This window comes from Camelus dromedarius, chromosome 8, assembly GCF_036321535.1.
Source record: "Camelus dromedarius isolate mCamDro1 chromosome 8, mCamDro1.pat, whole genome shotgun sequence".
NCBI classification, from domain to species: Eukaryota; Metazoa; Chordata; class Mammalia; order Artiodactyla; family Camelidae; genus Camelus; species Camelus dromedarius.
Genome location: NC_087443.1, coordinates 37,224,806 through 37,248,067, shown reverse-complemented (window position 1 = coordinate 37,248,067; position 23,262 = coordinate 37,224,806).

The following is a 23,262-nucleotide window of genomic DNA, read 5'->3' as shown; positions in this document are numbered from 1 at the left end:
CAGCAGAATGGAAACAAAACAGATCAATACAAATGATTTGCAGCAAGTTTAGATCATAAATTTCCTTTTGCCCTCGTACATCATTTTCATATAGAAGCTTTTTCTTTTCATAGCAGAGAAAAAAAGTCATTAGAGAATTGAAAATTCTCGTTACAGCAAGCTGCCCCTGATTTAAGGTGGGACCATTTTAATGCACTATTAATTTTATCCAATGGTACATAACAATATTATTTTAAAATATGACAAACAATAAAAATGTTAATAAGCCCTGTTCCAGAAACCTGTAAGTTGTGTAAAAACCATAAAATGTTTAAGCCTACAAAGTTAGCCTTTTCTATTTTGTTTCTATTTTAATTTAAGAACTTTATTGGTTAAAATTTGTCTGTACTTCTAATTCTTAAGCATTTTCATTATAATTATTTTTTGTAGATAAAAGTATCTTCACTTCTTTGCCTCATATTCAAAGGAAGTATTTTAGCTTCATACATTATGTTTCAATAGTGCTAAAGTACAGAACGAAAGGAAGAGAAGGAGGAAAAGAGGAAGAGAGAGAAAAAGAACAAACAAGTCATTTTTTTAAAAAGCAAATTAAGGTTACCCTTTCCTCTTCCTGAATGATTCCAAAATAAGTAGTTTTCTTATGTAGTTGTGTAGGAATTTGCAAAGATCCATAGGACTACACCCAATGGTTACCAAGGGATTCCTGACAGTTAATAAAATTTATTTATTTATATGACTTTGTGGACCCATAAAGAGATAAGTATAAAACTGTCAGTCATGCTACATGCACCAAGAACATCCATTCTGAATAATGTTCTGCTATACTTAAGGAAAATGCATGAAGACATTTACTGCACCCACAGGACTCCCCTTACTGCTGTAATGAGCAAATATTTTTCACCTCGGCACAGTAGATGAAGTTCAGTCTCACCACCACTCCCTGAGAGACAGCAATAAGAGAGTGGTCAGGATGCACGGGTCTGATCCAGCTGACATCTACCAACTCATGGACAAGGGCAAAGGGGCAGCGTCCCTGCTTCCATAGCCTTCATTGTAAGTCAGGTAACCTTTCTCAAGATTATAGGAAACCCCTTTATAATTTAAATCACAAGGATGCAGAACAAAAATTCAATCTGGGATGGTGAGAGATAGGAAGAGAAACACACAGGCATTACACTTGCTCTTGTGATCCAAATAGCTTTAGGAGTCCCAGCCTTTTGGGTGGAGTTGGGCAGGTGAGGAGGTGCTGGGGAGAACATGGGAGCAAGGTCAGGTCCAGGATGCAGCAATGTCCTCAAGATCAGATCTTAGAGGTAATCTTCCAATTTCACCTAATTTTTCTTAGTTTGAAATAATTTCTCTAGCTTTATAATATGGTTCAGAGATGGAGTTCCAGACCTAGTTTGAAAACCCAAGTTGCATACCTGATTCCATTCTTTATTCTCTGTATGAACACTTAAAATCATTTAAGTATCTGTTTTTCAGTTTCTTTATCTGTGAATCGAGGAAAATATTAACCACTCTATCCAAACCTTAATCCCTAGAAGCATCTGATTTCCAATCTGTCCTAATGAGTCCAAAGTGTACATACAGCAGTATAATGTGATGCTAAAATATATGGAGTCCAGATACACACTGTCTGGATTCAAATCTTGCTTTGCAACTTTCTAGGTTGGGCAACTTATTAGCTTGGGCAAATTATTTAAGCTCTATGACTCAGTTTCTCTGATTGTAAAACAGAAATAATCATGTCCATCAATTAGGATTAGAGTGAGGAGTAAAAGAGTTAACACAGAAAAGTTTCTGTAACAGCATCTGAATCATGTTAAGTTTAGCTATTGTCATCATCATCATCATCATCATCATCATAATAATAATAATAATAATAATAATAATAATAATAATAATATTACTGTAGTCTCTGTTATAATCAAATCCATGGAAGCAGCTTTTAGATAAAGAATTATACATTGTCAGCACATTAAAAATATGGTAATTTTTATTCATTCTCCTTGCTGTAAAATTATTCCACCAGATACTACTACTTATTTATTCATTCTACCTTGATGCACATTTAAGATTCTGTTTGCTGTTGTTTACTATCACAAAAGATACTGCTATGGACATTTCAGTACACACCTTTGGTGATGTATGTGTGCATATGTGCTCATTACATATGGAGTAGAATTTCTGGGTCATTGTCTCTGTATATAATTGGCTATGGTCCTATGGTCGATAATGTCAAAGATGATTACAAAGCTGCTGTACAAATTTAAATTCCTACCAAAACTGTAGGACAGCTTAAATTATTCTACTTATTTGCCAGATTTATATTGTTAAAATTGTAATTTTAGCCATTCTGAAGAGCATATTAGTGTTATCACAATATGGATTTATTTCTCATTTTTCTTGATGAATAATTAACTTGAACACCTTTTCATATGTATCCTGATACTTTAAATATTCTCTGTGGTAAAATGCCTACTTTAGTCTTTTGTCCACTTTTTCAATTAAGTTGTTTTCTTGTTTTCTATCAGGTTGTTTGCTTGACTTTCACCTTCTTAACAGGGCCCTTGGTGATATCATCAGTAATTTCTTATTATTAATGTAATACATTTAATGTAACTAAAATAATTATTTTTTCTTATGTTTAGTACTGGTTAATTGTGTACCTGAAGATCATGAAGATAATAGTTTATGTTTTATTCTAGTAGCTTTATTTATTTTACCTTTCCCATTTATATCTAAAGTCCATTAGGAATTTATGTTGAAATGAACATGGTGCATGATAAGGGTCAAGATTTATTTTATTCCATATTAATATCTGAATGATCAAGCAACAGTTATGGAAAATATCATTTTTTTAATGCACTACAGTGGAACTTTTCTCAAAGGGACTGAAAATATGGGTCTATTTCTGGAGAATTTATTCTGTTCCATTGATTTATTTCTTCTTTCTTATAAAAATACCATATTTTCTTAATTATTAGAAATTTATAACAATCTTTAATATTTAATAGTGATATCCTCCAGTTGTACTTTTTGCCAAGATTATCTCCACTATTCTTTGAAGAGTGATTGCTTTGGAATTTTTAGATCAGTTGGGAAAAATTGACATCTTAGTAATACTGAGTATTCCAGTTAAAAGAACATGGAATGTTCCTTCATTTATTTAAGTCTTTAAAAATGTTTTCATTGACTGTGACCATCTTTTATTACATTTATTTTTGGAATTTGATGTTACTTTATGTTTTTTAAAATTGATTTTCTTCTCATTTATTACTGATACACAAAATAAAATTGATTCTATATTAATCTTTTATCCAGTGTCTAACAAACTTTATTTATTAATTCAAATATTATACCTGCATCATTAAAAATATTTTCAATATGCCCAATCATTCATTGGCATATAACTATAAATTTAATTCCCTCTAATGACTGTTTTGCTGTCATATGGAATGGATAAGACCTTCAGTACAGTACTGAACAGAAGTAATCGTGTCAGGCACCCTTCTCTCCTTCTCTGTCTCAGGGGGAAACATTTAAACAATTCACCATAGAATTTGTTTTGCTGTGGGCTTTATAACTGATAGTTACTCTGTCAGATTAGGTATATTCCCTTATATTCATTGTTGGGTAAGATTTGTATTTCTAAATTATTAATAGGGGTTAAACTTTATTAATTACTTTATCTGCATCTATTGAAATCATATATTCTTTACTTTTCCTGTTAATGAGGTAAATTATACCTATTGATTATGATGTGTTTTTTATTTGATTTATTCTCATTTTTCTCTTCTTTTTTTTATTTGTTTTTGATTAACCAAATACTTTCTATTATGGTCCCTTTTTTGCTTTATTAAATTTTAGGGTGCACTTTTTCTTTTACTATTCTTTTAGAATTTTTCCTAGAGATTACAGTATACACCCTTACCTTTTCACAACTGAATAAAATATATCACCTCTACTATTAGATGACAGTATGATTCAAGAACATTTTACATCAAACTTTTTGTTATTATTCATATGCATCTCTTCTATTCATACTTAAAATCCTGATTTATTGTTATTATTATTATTATTAGAATAGTCAATTCTTATTAACATATTACCCATTCCATTATACTTCATTCTTCCCTGAATTTACAATTTTTCTACACGAGATTATGTCCCTTGGCTTGAATTATATTCTGTATTTTTTTTTTATGTGGGGTTTCTGGTGATAAATCTGTTTCTGTTTATCTAAAAATGTTTTTTTCTTTCACCTTCATTTTAAAGGGATAGTTCACTTCATTGCTGTTAATTTGTATTGCATTCTGGCCATTGTGTGGGAAAAGTTGTAAAGATTTTTGATAATATTATTTCCCTTCTAAAGAGTCCACACTGTCCATCAAGACACACCATCGAGAATCCCTCTGAATCCTCCCTTTTTCTTAGTCAACGGATATTCTTCAGAATGAGAATATTTGCTTTCCTGTGAAGCCAGAATTCCACTGGACGACCGTCCAAAGTACTCCCTTGACAACAGCTTTAATTGATCAGCACTTTTCTGCAAATTCTCAACCTGGAATCCATCACATATTTCTCTTTTCTCTTTCACTTAGAATTTCAAGTGAATTAGAAAAATGCCACAACACATAAATTGGTGCTAATGCAAATTCACAGTTCCAGGCCCTTAAAGCGCTGACCCTCCGCCAAGTTTTTAGTTTTATATTTTCCATATAATGATGGAGGTCCTAGACAGTAAAGTAAGTCAAGGGAAAAAGATACAGATATTAAAAAGGAAGAAATGAAGTAATGTGATTAAGTATGTACAAAATTCAAGAGAATAGTCATAATAATTTTCAAATTAATGTGACTTTTTACAATGTACAAAATAAAAGTAAACAAACCTACATTATATTACATTACATTAGTCTATTGCAATGACAACTGAAAATTAAATATTAAAAATGCCATTTAAAATATTATCAAAATATAAAATATCAAGAAATAAATCAAACAAAAGAAACACACTAGCTATTTGAACAAACTATGGAATATTATTTAGAAAAATTTTAAAGTATCTAAAGTAATGGAGAGCTATATTATGGTCAGGTTTGGGAGTCTCATTTGTAAAAATATGTCAGTTTCACCCACATTAATATACAGATCAAAATTATAATAAATTTTTAAAAATCCTCGTCAAGATTACTTAATTTATTTATGAAAATTGAAGCCAGAATTAACTAATATTCATTTGAGGAAGAACGATTTGGCAAGACAATTGAAAAGTTGTTTAATTTCATTAGTCATCAAGGAAAAGCAACTAAAAGATCCAATGAATTGCAACCAAAGAAGGGATAAAATTAAATTCCAGGTGTTTGTGTTAATATAGAGAAACTCATACCATTGCTTTAAAAAAAAAAAGTAAGTTCATAAAACTGCTTTGGAAAGCAGTTTGATATTATCTAGTGACTTAAAGACATACTAAACTCAGCACTTCTACTCTTAGGTATACACACAAGAAGAAGGCATTTGTATGTGAACTCAAAGATGTGCAAGAATATTGGCAGCAGCACTGATCATAAAGTCCTAAACTGGAAACTACCCAAATGCCCATTAGGAAGAAAACTGGTATATAACTGCAGTATAGTCATTTACTGAAATATTTTACAACAATCACAAGAAAATGGAACTAGAGCTACACACAATAACGTGGATTAATCTCTTAAGTGTAATATTGAACAAGAGAAACCAGACCTAAAGAATACATAATTTGTAATTCCATTCACATAATGCTCAAAAATAAACAAAACCAAAAATATTCCATTTATATATGTATTCTTAAGTAGTAAGATTACAAAGAATGTAAAGGGGTGATTACCTTTGAACTGACGATAGTGATTGCCTTTAGAAAAAAAGGAGCAGTCTGTGACTGAGAGAGATTCTCAGGGTACTCAGAATATTTTATTTCTTGACCTTGAAAGTAAGTATAGGGATGCTCACTGTATAATAATCTTTTTAGCTGTACTTTAGATTTTATGCAATTTTCTGCATATGTTTTAATTTAATTCAGTATAAAAAGGGTTTAAATATTATTAGCATCTCATTTCCTTTATATTAGCATCTTTCCTTCATCAACCTCTGCTGATTTGTTTCATTAAAATATGAGAAAATTGAATTAAAGGAGTAGAGAAAAGAATGGAAGCTATTAAAGAGATGCTGTGGAAACTCCATATAGAAAAGGAAATGTCATGATGAATACTCACTGCTGGTTCAGTTGAAGGAGGTCATGTTTAACTAGCCTTCCGGAATTATTTGAAAATATTACATCCATAATAGATGATAGAAATTCAATGATGTAGTACCCTTGTATTTTCCTCCAGGCAAATAGCCATTTTACACATGAGAGATTAATGACTAAGGTAACGAATTATTGAATAAGAGGTTAGAAAGAGTGCTGGATAGAAAACTGACAGGAGCATTTCTTTTACTCACAGTCTAAAGCCATAAAAACCTTACTCTAATGTCTTTTCTGGAATATCCTAATTATAAAAGGTCAGCCATCATTCTGGAACTGCTGAGACTTTGAAGATTGAAGGAATCAAGGAGGCCAAGATTCATCTCAACTTCTACCTCAGGGCTACCCCATTCAAAACATGTGCTGATTTTCCCTCTGTCTCTCTCCATCTCTCCTCACACACAACACACACTCTTCTCTCCTCTTCTGTTCTTATCATCTTTATTAATTCCTTTCTTTTTTCTATTCATACTTTTCCCCCATTTCCTTGTTGGGAGCAGAGACAGGGAAGAGGGGGTGGTAGGGGCAGGGGAGAAGTCTCCAGCCTAAAGGAAGTATTATTTGTCAGTTAATTAGCAATTCTGTTCTTTTGTCTCAAGATGTTGTAAGGATTGTGAAAGTAGGATTATCTATTCTGTTTCTGAAATTCAGAGACAGACATATATGGGTGAAAAGATCAAAGCAAACTTTTTTCATTGTCTTGGGCAATGATTATTCTCTTAGAAAATTTAAAATTACATGTGGCAGCATTTGTGGCTATTCTGGATTTCTATGTGCAGAGCTTTCTTAAAATGTCTGTGAAGAAAAAGAATTTTCTACATATGGTATTTTTGTAAGAACAGATTCATATTTTTAACTTTTATATACCTCACTGTAGTTTTGATTTGCATTTCTCTGATAATTAGCAATATTGAGCATTTTTTCATGTGCCTATTGGCCATTTGTATGTCTTCACTGGAGAAAATACTTAGGAATAAATCTGACCAAGGAGGTGAAAGACTTACACATGGAGAACTACAAAACTTTGATTAACAAAATTAAAGATGACTGAAAGAAATGGAAAGATATCCAATGCTCTTGGATTGGAAGAATGAATATCATTAAAATGGCCATACTGCCCAAGGTAATCTACAGATTTAATGCGATCCCTACCAAATCACCAAGGACATTTTTCACAGAACTAGAACAAATAATCCTAAAATTTACATGGAATCACAAAAGACCCAGAATTGCCAAAGCAATACTGAAGAAAAAGAATGAAGCTGGAGGAATAACCTTCCCAGACTTCAGACAATACTACAGAGCTACAGTAACCAAAACAGCATAATATTGGCATAAAAGCAGGCATATGGATCAATGGAACAGAGTAGAGAGCCCAGAAATAAACCCATAAACTTTTGGTCAATTAATCTTCAACAAAGGATGCAAGAATATACAGTGGAGAAAAGACAGTCTTGGGAATGCTGGACAGCTGCATGTAAGTCAATGAAGTTGGAATACTCCCTCACAGCATACACCAAAATAAACTCAAAATGGTATAAAGACTTAAATATAATACAAGACATGATAAATCTCTTAGAAGAAAACATAGGCAAAACATTCTCTGACATAAATCTTAGCAGTGTTCTCCTTGGCAGTCAACCCAGGCAAAAGAAATAAAAGCAAAAATAAACAAATGTGACCTAAAAAACTTATAAGCTTTTGCACAGCAAAAGAAATCATAAGTAAAACAAAACAACAATCTACGTAATGGGAGAAAATATTTACAAATGATGTGACTGACAAAGGTTTAATTTCCAAAACATATAAACAGCTCATACAACTTAATAACAAAAAACCAAACAACACAATCCAAAAATGGACAGAGACCTAAGCAAGCAATTCTCCAATGACAGTATCTCTTAATTTATCATAGCCTTACACTGGAAAAAAAAGGGTTTTACTACTTCCGTGTTATGTCGAGTCTTCCTGCTCTTTACATCTTCCTTCCCCCTTTTCACTTCTGCCTTTCACATCTTAAATCACGAGGGTGCTTTGCACTTACTTTCTTTATTGCAACCAGTAGTAATAGAATTGTGGACCCTGGACCAAGAGACAAATTTTTTTGAGTCTCTGTGTAATGGAGGTGGGACTACTATAAGAGATGGGGGTTCAGGAGAAGATGTCTGAAAGTAATTTTGTCATACTATGTTTGTAGCTAACAGGAAAATTCATAAATGTCCATAAAATGATGGGGAAATTATTTTCTACGTGGCATGCAGTACTCTTTATAATCAGTGTGATCTCACTTCCTTACTATGTATTTTAAAGAATTTCAACTATTCTGGTATCTTCAGGACTGCTCTCATCTTCATAGCACAGTCTATCTTATCCCATGTTAACTGATGTAACACATTGCTACAACAGGACATAGAAGAATGGGCTGGATGTATCTGTGATTGAGCTACCATTCATTGGAAGAAACGTTTTATTTCACCTTGGGGTATTTATAAATAGAAAAGGAAGCCTTGGAGGATAAGATAGAACATGAAACACATGGGGTGATTAGGAGAAATGATAGAAGTGTAAAATCACCACGGGAAACAGTTATAATCCAACACCCTGTATCATGAAATTGTATGATAGATGCTTTCATTCACCAAATCCAGTGTGGTGCTCCATGCACAGCAGGCACTCAATACAGGTTGTTGGCAGACTGGAAATCAACTTCAAAACTTTAGAATTCATTTAGCATGTCAAATTGAGAATTTATCTCCAAATGCTACATTTGTTTCTAGTTAAGATTGAATGCTATATTCAACTATTCAAAAATCACAGTTGCAACAATTCCCTAAGGAAATATCCCTTCGCAGGAGTAATTTTTACTTGGCCTTATTTTCTTTTATTGTGTTAGAGAGTTACAGACTCTGAGAGAGATCTGTGCAAGACTACTTTATGTAGTTGTGAATATCTAAGAGATGCTTCTATAAATTATTTAATTTCTAGAATTAATTGCAAAAAACTATTAAGATTACCTTTAAAATTTAATTAAAATTATGGGAAAAAATGGCAAGCAATTTAGGAGACAAATTGATATATTTTAGATCAAATACTGATCATTGCTGCTTTCTGACATACAGAACCTACATAAACATAAAATAGCAAATTCAAGCTTCAGGTCTATTAAATACTGTAAGGTTCCCTAATTTATCACAATCACAGAAACACATGCAAAGAATACTATCCTACTAATATTATATATAATGTGTAGAGTGCTCACTAACTCTAATAATTTTTTGTTCTTTTTTGTTAGCTAACATATTGGCCCACTAGAGGCAACAGAACCCATGAAACCTAAGCAAATATATTTCTCATACAAAAGTGCCTTATTGCGTGCAGTGATTCTGGGACTTTTTTTCTAGGACTCCCTTAAAAGGAAGACTATAAAAAATAAATATAAGGCTGAAATCTAGTACCACTGGCCATTATTGAATAAATATTTTATAACTGCTGATAAACCTAACACTGTACTAATACTGTAGTATTATGGTAAAAAACAATTTACAGTTGGATGTTACTCTTAGCTTTTGCTGTGTAACAAACCATCCCAATACTCAATGGCTGAAATAATTTATAAACTCCCAATTGTGTATGTTTTAGGTCTAGGCTTGAATCAGTTAGGTGGTTTTTCTATTGAAATGGCTTGAGTTCACACATTCACCATCAGTCAGATAGGGGCTGATTTGTCTAGTCTGGAGTTAGTGCCAGTTATCAGCTGGGGTTATGACTAGCAGGCTAGCCTGGGCTTATATCCCACCCACGATGGTGGCCATAGTTTTCACAAGAACAATGAAGTAAAACAAAAGCCAAAGCATAAGCACTTTTCAAGTTTCTCCTTGTGTCAGATGTATTGTTGTCCCATTGTCCAAAGCAAGTCACATGGCCAAGCCAAGTGTAAATGGACATTAGTCTTTCCAAGAACATGGACATGAACAGTTGTGAACAGCTCAAGGGCTTCAATCAGATCTTTATATTGTACTAGTTGAACCAAATTAATATATTAGTTAACACATGCATTTCCTTTATCTATTCATTCATTGGTGTGTTCAAAAACTGGTTCGTTAAATTAATGGTAAAAGGTAGAATTGAAACACATGACATAGAATCATGCCCTAAGACAAGTTTTCTATTCTTTACTTCTCTACTCTAATTTAAATATTTGGAGTGGAATGCTTAGGTTTGCAGCAGAAAAAAGATAAGATGGCTTGTCTTCAAGCGGCATTTTGAGTCCACACACACTCACAACCATGTGAAATTAGAACAGAGAGATCCATGATGAAATACAAGAAGAACAACTTTAAGAGGTGGAAGAGAAGATGATATCTTAACTTTAATATGCAATTACCCTGTATACTATCAGTTATGGTCCTATCCACTTAGAAAATTATCACATAAAAAAGGAAAGCGGAGAAGTTAGAAAAAGTGGGACTAGATATGAGAGAGAGATCGAAAATTCCACTTAAGAAATAACTTCTTAACTAGTATCATTTTTAAATGATAAAATCCAGTGGTGAATATACACTCTGCTGAGGTAAAGTGGTAAAACATATGTGAAGTGTAGTAATGTTACACATAAAGGGTGAAGAAAATGTTTCTATACACAATAATTCCACAACTAAGAAATTATCCTAAGGAAATTATTCAACACAATGCTCTCAGTTAATAATAAGCTACTTTGATAAACTGAAAGAAATTTTAGAGAAATAGCTTAAATTGTAATTTAATATCGATAATTAAGTAGCCATTAAACAGTAATTATGAGGATGTTCAAACATTAAAAAAAAGTTAGCATATACATAACATTGAATGAAAGTGTTAGTATATATTATTGTCACTATGTGTTTTATGTACACACAATTCCATCTGAATATGTAAAAAAGACATAAACTCTGATTGAGCTAGAATGGTTGACTTCATGGATAATTATTTTAAAGGAGAAAGTATTTATATCTCTAAGTATTAAATTGACATACAATATCATTCCTTAAAATATCTATACTGATTATTTTAGTCAAGTTTGTAAAAATAACCTAACATAAAAGCAGAATATATGAAAGCAGTTTTATACCTTAGCTTCTATTCAATGTCATCAGTATTGTTCTGTGTGTTAATAGGTTACATAGTGTAGTGGGTCAATTTATTAAGGTTTATGTATTCTTTTGGTAAAAAAGTTACTCAAATAAGGTAGGAAACAGAGGGAATTACAATTACATATTTTAAAAAACTTTTTTTAGTTTTTTTTGGGGGGTGTTAATTAGGTCTATTTATTTAATTATATTTTAATGGAGGTACTGGGCTTTGAACCCAGGACCTAGTGCATGCTGAGCATGCACTCTACAACTTGAGCTATACTCTCTCCCCTATAATTATATTTAAAACTAAAAAAAAAGTTTTCATGGTCCAAATAGAACAGAAATGCTTATGTAATATGAATAGTCAGGATAATTGATTTAAATGCTTACTTTTCCACATACACACCATCTAAGAAGAAAATACTCAATGCTTTGGTTACATCAGGCATGATATTTCTAGGTGAAATATGCTTTTTAAAATATCTTTAAGTAAATTTCAACTTGACTTTCAAACCAAATTATTAGTATTTCTAGAGTATCCATCTCCCTTGCCCAGCTACAGAATTACTCACAGTGTAACTCTTAGTTATCAAGTTTAGGAAATTGAAATGGAAATTTAGATGTGGCCTGTTTTCAGCTCAGCCAGGAAGCCTGCAATTGCAATTGAATGCTCAGCAGCAAATACTGTTTGAGCCTGAAGGCCTTTCAAATCTTTGTTAAGCAACTCACGTAAATGATTAAAGCATATGGCAGTGCTGTCTTTTCTTTTCTCCATAAATAAAAGAAATGTTAGTAGTATTTAACTTTGACCCGGAAACACAGTGCTATTCTCACTGCAAAATGTCAGTGCCATTTATGAAGTCTAAGACAGATATTTCAAGTCAGACATGTATTTTTTGAATCAAAGGGAAACATTGAGCAATATATATCATTATGAAAACAAAGACACAGCAGTGTTTAGGAAAGAATCATGTTAATTTACTAAATGATTAAAAAAACTTGTAAACTCTGTTTAGCATGGTGGGTACTTATGTCTTAAGGGAGAAATGCAGCTGAAAATGAGTAAAATGGATGGGAAAGTTACTGAATTAAGGTGTAAGTTTCAGAAGATTCCTTATTGTTTGTGTAGGCTATGAGATGCCTCTAAACACCAAAAAATTAGACTTGCCAATACAATGACTGGAATTTTGATGTTTCAAGATTCCTGATACTGCACTAACTTCTGAGAAAATTTAAAATTTTAGATAACTGTCAAGAAAAAAATTAATAGGCAATCTGAGAGAAATGGGAAATTTTATTTGAGCCAAATTGAGGATTATAACCTGGGAGACAGTCTCTCAGAGAGCTCTGAGAACTGTTCTGAAGAGGTGAGGAGGGAGAGGCCAGTATGTACATTATACACGTGATTTTGGCAAAGGAGGTACATGGGATCAAGCACACATCTCAGCAGACGGTTGCTGCTAGTCATCAGAAATCTTAATGGTTGTAGTGCTTTTCTAAGTATGGGAAGATGCAAGAAACTGGGTTCATAAAATTTTCTCCTGAAAATATCTAACTGCCTGAGGACCAGTTCTGTCAGTTTTCCCAGAGCACAAAGAGCCTCATCCTAATCTTCACCCTGAACCCCTTCCAAGATGTACTGTAGGTCAGTGACTGCAGTGGCTAATGGCTTGATGCCTGCAGAACTGGATAGTGGACACCATTATTTATTTTACAATCTCCTTCCCTAATTTGTCCCACAGCCCTAGGAATGCTCATTCCCAAGTCAGGCGAGGATTTCATTGATAGGCCACAGAACGTGCTATTACTGGAGTAGGCCTTGTTAACAGTAACCAAAAGTCTCTGGACTGCCTGTCTTACTAGCCTATTATGGCCCAGGAAATTGTTCCCTCTTATTGCTTCTTCCCATACCTAGAGTTTGATTTGGTCAATCATTTCAAATTGCCTAATCATGATTACTTTTATCTGAGGCTCAGTCACACATTTGGTAATGCAAGAAATAACCATCATGTAAAACAGGCAGAATACAAGTAATGCAGCTAGCAAACTAATAGGGTCATAAGTATTTAAGCTAAGAACTCCCATTAGGTGTGGCCTGGTATCTCCCTAGGTCATTGGTCAGGCTGTTTTGTCCCAATTGGTATCTTTAAGGGAAACAATATATTGGAATTGTACATAAGGTTCATCAAAGGTGTCTGCATGTACAAGGCAAGTGGTGGGTCATTGTGACCCTTTACAGGATTGAGAACCGAATGCTATCTTCTAAGGAGTTACATGGCTGGGGCCAGAAGAAGAGAAATTGATCTTTATGGTTGAGCAGGTATTTCTGCCACTGGGGAGGTCTGGTTAACGCATACGCAGATGCACAATGCACACTAGAGGAGACTGAGGAGGCACAAATGGGCAGAGGAAATTTTTATGTTTACACTTTTCTTATCTTGCCTTAAAATGTAAATTTTTACTTCATTATAACAACTCATTCAGCTTTGCTTCATATAAACAAACAAAAAGTGATGCTAATGTCAGTTCTATAATGTGGATATCTAACTGATTAGGAAGAATGAGAGAAGAAAAACAACTGAATAGTGAACAGTTCACATTTTTTGCCTGTTCTGAATCTGAAACTCGCTGTATGCTTGGGAAACCTCCTGTTACTTGGATCTTAAGCCTGATTTTAATTGTGGTTCTGACCTTTTCATCCCTAGTATCTCCTTATAAACTATTACAAAACTTGCCTCAGAAATCCGCCCCTTCCCAATTTTTGGAGCAATCTCATGTTCTGAAACGTATTCCTTATTTGTTTAAATTAATTACAGTTAACTATTGTTTACCTCAAAAACCATGAATTTGCAAACTATATCAGAGTGGGTTTCAGGTAAATAGATTTGAAGTCTAGTCTTGGTCACTGGCCTAAGTGAAAGTAAAAAGTCTAGTTACTATTAAAAATTTGGGATTTGGCATCCTATGACTTGCAAGGTAAAATAGTTAATAAAATTATCTATATTGAACTGTGAAGACCAAGCTCTGAAGATGAATGGGAGGGAATGGCCACCACCATAAGGGCATGTCAGGACATGAAAAACCAATTGCTATGAAATGATGGTGCTACAACTAACAGTTTTGGGGAACTTAAGGAAATAGATTCAAACTGCCATAAAGGTTTGAACAATGCAGCTGGATCTCTCTTATTCCTGCTACTTACCCTGACAAAATCATCTCACCATTCACCATAAAAAAATACGCTCTGGATAACAAGTGGGTCAGGGAAGATGAGAGAAATATAGTGGCAAACTTGAACCTAATTGAAACAAATGAGGAAACCCAAAACAGAGCCACCAATCCATCCGTACCCCTGTTAAATCCCTAGATTAGTCCTACTTAGTCAATCTGCAGCGTTTGAGGCTGGAAATAATCTTTTTTTTTTTAGAAGCCACTGAGAGTTTGAGATTATCTGTTATGCAGCATTAATTTGGCAATAGCTGGATAATTCAACGTTGGATTTGGCAATTTGAAATCACGTGGTTGTTTTGTCAATGCTGTTTCAGAGGAGTGTCTAAAAGAAAAATCCTGATTAGAGCCAATTAAAGAAAAATGGGAGGAAAATGGAAAATGCAGAAAGCATGTGTAGCAAATTCTTTTGAGAAATGTGTATGTAAACGGGGAGAAAAGAAATGGTTTGAATTAGGATATAAATGTGCAGTAAAAAGCTTTTTTTCTTTCTTTCCTGTGTTTCAAATTGATAAAATCGTGGGCTATCTTTCACAAGTTAACTTTCAACTTTTGTTTCTCAAGCAAGCCTACATCCACAGGTAATACCAGAAAAATAAGCATGTTTTATTGATTTGGTCTACATCAGCTAAAACCGATCCCCGGGGATGAGGAAAATTCCTGTGACTCAGAACTATGTTGATATCAGTAGCGACATCATCTTTGTAAACCCTTCTGATTTTCTCCACTTAGGTAGTTGAACAAAATGCCGTTAGGGAGGGAAAAAACAAATCCTCTATCAGCAGCTCCCGCTACATATCGCTCCTGTGAATATCTTACATTGAGAGTAATGATTCTGGCCACAAAAGCAATGGTAAAGGTTTAATTAACAGAAAATTATATTTCACACATACATCAACTATTAAACACACACACACAGAATATAAACACAGAAACCTTGAGCAGTCCTGCTTTATAAATCTCATTTGCCAGTTATTCCAAAATGGTAGTGTTTACCTTTTCTTGAGCAGATAGGCATCTCCTATGAGAATTTGAAGATGTTGTCTCAGAAGTAATCAGAATTTCTGTTCTCTCAGACCTACACACAAACAGAATAGGAGAAACAAATTCTCCATTTGTTCTTTAGCACTTGTCGGTACCGCTTGTTGAATGTGTAGAAGTCTGCTCTCCAAATATCCTCCTAGACTGGGCATGTGGGGGAAGTGTGTAAATAGACTTGAGAAGCCCGTTGAAGATCTATGGGCTCCCCAGAATGGTGAGATAGGTAGGGTGGGAGCCTGTTACCCAAAGCAGGTTCATGTGCCTGATGTACTGTGAGGCCAAATAACACTAAAATGTCGGAGTTCAGGGCAGAGAAAGGTTTATTGCAGGGCTGAGCAAGGAGAATGTGTGACTTGTGCCCCAAAAGCCCCCAACTCCTCAAAGGGTTGCAGCAAAACATTTTATAGGCAAAGTGAGGGAGGAGCATCCCAGGGTTTGTGATCAGCTCATACTCAGTTCTCTGACTGGATGATGTTGAGACAACACAGCTGTTCACATTATCAATCCTTAGATGCCAGAAGGTCTGGGGGCTATGTGCTCATGATCATCAAGTAGGTAATTTCTTCCATTTGGCGGTAGTTTTTAGCATCTGAAAAACTCAGGAAACATGCATAAGATACTATCTGGGTACTTCAGAGAGGAGCTACAGCAGAGGATATGGGAGAGGGGCCTGTTCCAGGAAAGCCCCATAGGACACTGCTTGGTTACAAGCCCTGATGTCAGGGAGGGATGGTAGAGCTTTCACCAAAACAGATGAGATCACCTAAGCCTGAAAGTTACAGATAAATTTACAGATATCCTTCCTGAGAAGATAAAGTATTTATCATGCTTAAACTTGTTGGAGTGTTTCTATCTGGTTTTGCCCTTGAGAAAAGAAGGTCTTCCCATCTTTCCTGTTATCCTGAGATTCAAATAAGGGAGATATTCAAATGGGAATAATATTAGCTATCTCAGCTGTCTCACAATGTCATTCGGGTCAGATAATTTCTAAACGGACAGTAGGCCAGATCCCCTTCGTGGTTTGCATGTATTTTTTCAATTATATTCTGACTGAAGATAAGATTGAAGTTTACAGTTATGTCCTTATCCCATGGGACAATGACATCTCTTTATACATATGACAAATATTTATTGAGCTCCTTGGTGAACTAGATAACACAGTCTCTGTATTCATGGTGCTAACATTTTAGTGGTAGACAAAACATACACATACACAAAGGACCAAATGAAATAATTACAGATAGTGGCAAAAGGTGAGAAAATTAATCAATGATAGAATTCAGTGAGTGACTAGAGGAAGTTGCTATTTTGAGTAGTTAATTAGATTAAAAAAAAAAAAAAAACACCTTTTCTGTAGAGATAACAATGAGAGCTGAGACTTGGCTTATGAGAAAGTGCCCGACAAGCAAAATCTATGGGAAAAACATTCAGAACAAAAGAACAGCAAATGGAAATGACTCACAAAATGAATACCTATGGCATGTTTCAGATAAAGAATTCAACACTACTAGAATGTGGTGAAAATGGAGGGAGTATAAAACGAGAAAAATTGGGAATAGATCACGTAAGGGGTTTATCTTCCTTTGAGAAACATGCATTATTTCCTTTAGTAATGTTAATTATGTTTGAAATAATAAATTGACCTCCCGAAAAAGCCTGGTAATGATTTGTGAGAAGAGATACATTAGGAGAGTATTAGGAGAGTAAATCCACATTGCTATGTCACTGTGGACATAACAAAGCCTGCCTCTATATGAGAAAAACTGACATTAATATCTGGGATGAAAATGAACAACCGGGGAAACCCCACATGAGCTGTTTGGCTCGTCTTTATTATTCCAAATGTCTGCATTTTAGGGATCATCCCTACTTTCTGTTTAGTTTCTTTCAGTAAACTTTATCTTAGAACAGTTTTAGGTTTACTGAAAAGCTGAGAGAACAGAACAGAAAGTTCTCATATAGCATATACTACATTTGCCCTATTATTAACATCTTAGTATGGTATATATGTCACAATTAATGAACCAATAATGAAATATTACTATTAACTAAATCTACACTCTACTCAGATTTCCTTAGTTTTTCCCTAAAGTCCTTTATTCCAGCTTCTCAGCTGGTTACCACATATTTATTTGTTATGCCATCTCTTGACCATGACAGTTTTTTGGACTTTCCTTGATTTTGATGATCTTGACAGTTTTGAGGAGTGCTGATCAGCTACTTTATAAAATGTCTAGCAATATGGATTTCTCTGATGTTCTTCTCTAGGTTAGACTGGGAGTATAGAGTTTTGAGGGGAAGACCATAAGGAGGAAGTGCCATTTTCATCACTTTATAGGTAATACATGACTTTCCACTGTTGGTGTTGACCTTGATCACCTGGCTACAGTTGTGTTTATTCAGGTTTCTCCACTGTCATATTCCCTCTCTGCTTTCCTCTGAGTACTCTTCGGAAGAAAGTCACCACGTACAGCTTCCACTTAGAGACTGGGGAGTTATGTTCCACTTCATGGAGGGAGGAGCATCTACATAAATTATTTGGAGTTGTTCTATGTGGGAGATTTGTCTTTTCTATCCAATTCTTTGTTCATTCATGTGTTACTATTAGTATTAATTTATGATATTTATTTTATACTTTGGGTTGTAATCCAATATTACTTAATTTTGTTGCTTAAGCTGTTCCATCTTTGGCCATCATGCACTCTTTCTGTTTGTTCTTGGTTTCTTTGACACACCCATCATTATGAGGTTTTGTTTGTTTTTCTGAGAATTTTCTTACTTTCAAGCATCACAAGATGTTTCATACTCATTTTGGATATTTCCTTCTCCAGCCCTAGAATCAGCCACTTATACAAGAATCCCTGAATGCTTTTATTTCTGAATGGTAGTAGAAACTAAGAGCTAACATTTGGTGGGATCCTTTTCACTAGGGTGTTCTTGATTTTAGTCCCTCTCAGCAGACATAGCAAGGAAATATATGTGCATACGTTAATATACACATATATTATACACACATATTTATAAATATTTACACATGTAGTCATCTATATCCATATACAGCTGAATATGATTTCGTACTGGTGTCTCTAACTTCTAGCCCATTGCTATATAGACAATTCTATCCTCCTGGCCTTCTTTATGTCTAAACTACCACGCTAACAGTAAGAAGTCTGGCTCCCACAATTTGCCATCATTTACTTAATTGTTCAGTCCCCATAAATATGCATAACAGTATCAGAATTGTTATCTTGTACTCCCCTGGGAAATAACATCACCAATGAGAGTACATTATTTAGTACAGCATCTCTGGCCTATAGTCTTACAAACTGCTTATTTTTAGTTACTTAGATCTACATTTTTCCTCCACTCTCCTTCAGTGAGATTATTTCATATGTTTGTAATACAGTTACATTCTCTTATAAATTCCATCCTGGGTTCTCTGACTTTCTAAATGACTTATTTCAGTTTGCATATACTGAGATTCACTCAGCACTATAAAGTTTTATGAGTTTTGGCAAATGCACAGTGTCATGAACCCACAGTCACAGTATCATACAGAATAGTTTCCTCACCGTAGAAGTTCCCCTATACTTCATTTCTTCAGTCCTTCTATTACTCTCCAATATCTGGCAACCACTGATTTTATTATCAGTGCTATATTTTTGTCCTTCTAGAATATCTTATAATTGGAATCATGTAGTATATAGTCTGGAAACATACTTTCCTCGGGAAGTAGGCCATTGTTACCGAGAATTCCATGGGCAAATTTCACAATGATTACTCTTCTCCCCTTCCAGAAACATAGGTTCTTTCTTGGATTTTCACCATGAGAAGTTGGTGGGGCCCCTGTAGATTAAACCCAAAGAAACCCCTCCCCATGACTGTTACTTCCATGAATTTCTCACTCTCATGCTAGTCCACATACGCTTTAAGGAACTGGTCAAATCTACCATGTAAGTATTCCAACCAGTTTATGGCCCCTGTGGCTTCTGCTCTAGATTTCAGAGTGGTGGTTTGCCCTGCAGCATCAGTTATCTGCTGAGTACAAGAAAAGTTATTGATTTTCCCTTTGTTTAGATTTCTCTAAACAAGCAGGTGTGGCAACTCTAACTTACTTCTATGTAGGAGCTGGAAATGGAAGTCCTTTTTGTTAGCAGATGGGGAAGCCCCCTAGCAGGCGGAGAACTTGAAGAGTGGGTTCTTGTCTTCAGGCCATGAAAGAATTCACAGTGGGGACAAAGGGGCAGAGTGAAAGCTGCTTTACTGCTCAAAAAAGGAAAAGAGGAAAAGACACTCGACTGGAGAAACTGTAAACTAAAGTGTTTTGATGTAATTTTAAACTTTAAAGAAGTCTCTAGTCAATAGGTCCAGGTTTAGTTCCCTTTCTTCCTGCCTCCATCACTCTTTCTATTTATATTTCCATGGAATAAATTAATATCTTCTTAGTTTTTCCCTCTGACTCTGCTTCTCTGGCACTGAGATACTCCCATGGAATTTTTCATTATTGTGGGCTTTTAAAAAAAACATGTTTAGCATAATACATACATTCTCAAGAAACCTAAATAGGTTCCTCTATCTCTATGTCCTGTACTCTATTTTTGTCTTTCCTTTTGTTTATTTTTCTTTTTTTGTTGATACTAGAAGTCTGATAAAATTATTATCTGAATGAATAATTAATTCATTAATAAATAATAAATGTATAAAATGAGAATTAGGAATTCAGTCTTTATCTATCCAGTAAAGAAATGTCCTGGTAATTTGTTTTTAAAATCAGTTTTATGCTTGTGTTCTTTGTGACATAAAGCAGTGAAAATAATAATCATTTTAAACAATTGTAACCTATGCTACAGACAAAAACAGCCCACTGGAGATTACATGGTTACCAAGATGACAACTTTTACACCAAAACCTACTGTCATCGCCAACATAAAGTTTATGAAGGCCAACCTGAGAACTAAATGAGTGATTTAAAGAGTAGTTTGTGTTTATTTGTTTAACACAGACTCTTACTATTTGTTGACATTCACTGTGAGAGTTTTAATAAACTTAATCGTAAGGCTTGAAATAAAAATTTTATACAAATATAAAACCATAACTCACTTCAAAACGGTGATAAAGAAAGGAGATCTCCTGAAGAATTAAAAATTAAAAGGGACACAACACAGTCCATTAATTTTAGCTTTTTTCCTCCAATATAAGTATAAATAGATTTTTTTTTCTTTCCTGAAGTGTGGCAAAAGCTGAATAAATAATTCTAAAGTATAACACTGTTACTCAGATCCCACATTCAGATTCTGTTATCAGAGTGGCATGTTGTGACTAAGTCGTGCATGTGAAATAAAAGTACATATTTTAACATCTGAGTCCCTCAGACTGACTTCAACCTTCATCGAACTTCTAATTAAATGAGATTTCTCCAAAAATACTCATATTGTCTTCAAATGAATTGGTGACAGGAAGGCTCAAGATCTTTGCACATCTCTAACAAGGAATAAATTCCTTATAATACCACCTAAGTACGTAAAATATTTTATTTATGAGGATCCAGTTTCTCATATTAGCTGGGCAATTTGAAAGAGACAACTTTGGAAAAGGCATTAACTCTTTCAGACTGTCCAAGCTCTGAGTGCACTGAAGCAGTAACACAATTTTGACACAGGAGCAGAATGTGATATCATGTAGTATACTGAAAGGAACGCTGAGCACTGGATCACTGGGTTCCAATCTGATTCTGGCACTAACTTACTGACACAAACTTTGGGTCTTAGTTTATGCACACATAACAAGATGCACATGTGTGGTTCAACACACAAATTTGATTCAGATGAATGCTAAAACTATTATTTTTGTTCATTCCATAGGTTTACTAGGTTTCCATTTTATCATAGTAATTAGGTTAATTTGATAAGACATATTCTTTAGAAGGTAATATTGTTAGTGAATTCTTTAATGATATACGTTGATTCTAATAATTATACTACAAAAGCCATGGTTTACCTTTGATTACAATTAACAACAGCTCCATCTGTGTTACTGTTTGACATGAGTTTTCCTTGGATTTAAATAAGCTGTTATTAAAGAGGAAATGGTTTTGATTTTTGTTTGAGGATTCCCTCTGCCACTGTCTCTTTTTTCCATGATGCTTCTTATATGAGAAACACCTTCAATCCTTTTCATTTCTTGCACAGTTTTCCCATATATAAATTAATTCATTGCTGGAACAGTACTAATCTAAAATGCATTGATTTGTTCTCTCTTGTTTAATAAGGTGTTATGGTATTGCTATTCTCAGATGCCCTGCCATTTTATATTTTCTTTAGGATAGCTGAAATTGGATGCCTTAACAAGCCTAACTCCAAGAAATAAGAACCCCTGGGCCAAACTGAGGATCTGCCTTCTTACAAACATGTCTATAAGATTCATCCCTTTCTGCCTTTTTATGTGTGTCCTAATATGAAAGAAGCAACATGTCCCATTGGATAAAATTAGCTAAGTGTTGTATGCACTACAAATACATTCTCCCTCACAGGCAGATTATAAGCTGTAGAATTGGGTGAGTATATACAGCAGGATGGAAAGACTGCTTTGAACTATGATTTTAAGATCCTTCAGTTCAGATTTACCACACCAAAACTGATAAATGTTTTGACTTTCAATATGATTCTCATATATAATGTTTTCTTTTAAAACCTCAACATGAAAAAAGTAAAATATTGTAAATATGAAAGTACACATTTCCCTTCTAAATTACTTGAACAACAGTTCATCGAGGAAAAACTTGGCAAAAATAATTCTGAACATATTTTATATTTACATAATTATCTTTTTATATAACTTACAGGAATATTAACTGTTATAAAACAGGTTGATCTAAACTACTTAGTTCCATGTATTATTTTGTGATGTGAAAAGCACACACATCTGTATACATGCACTACAGAAAATTATGAATAACTCAAGTAAAAGCTCCTTGATAAAAATAAACATCTTCAGTAATTCTGTACCAAATTGTATTATTTCTTATGTAGACATCATGATCCAAACAAGATAACTTTAATTATTTTTCCATTTGTGCTTAACACAAAAGCACTTATTTTTGTAGCCTACACATTTTAAAATGTGGTTGAATATTAAAATATCGATCAAATTTGTTCTTTATAAAAGTCTCTTTTAACTAATACTGATGGGAAATTTAGTGAAACTAGATAATTTGAGACAGATATAATACTATAACAATCCCTCTCTAGGGAGAATTGGCAAGACTAATTACATAACCAATTACTATGTACAGGTGAATTGTTACACTGTAGAAATGGTGAATGGTCATATAGCTATTGTCACCAAGCTCCAGGCTTTTGCTAAACTATCACAACTCTAAGGCTGACTATGAAGACTGATTAATATGAGCTCCCAGGAAACACTTGACTAAATCTAAGGTAGTTTTTGGTGGCTACAGAGACCTTACAATCAAGTTGACTCCATCATTCTTCCTTGACAACTGGACGACTAGCCTCTGTATCTCTTTCACATTTGCCTTATCATTCTTTCTTTATAAACTCATTTTCTTTGCTTCTTGATGCACATAATGGAAAAGTT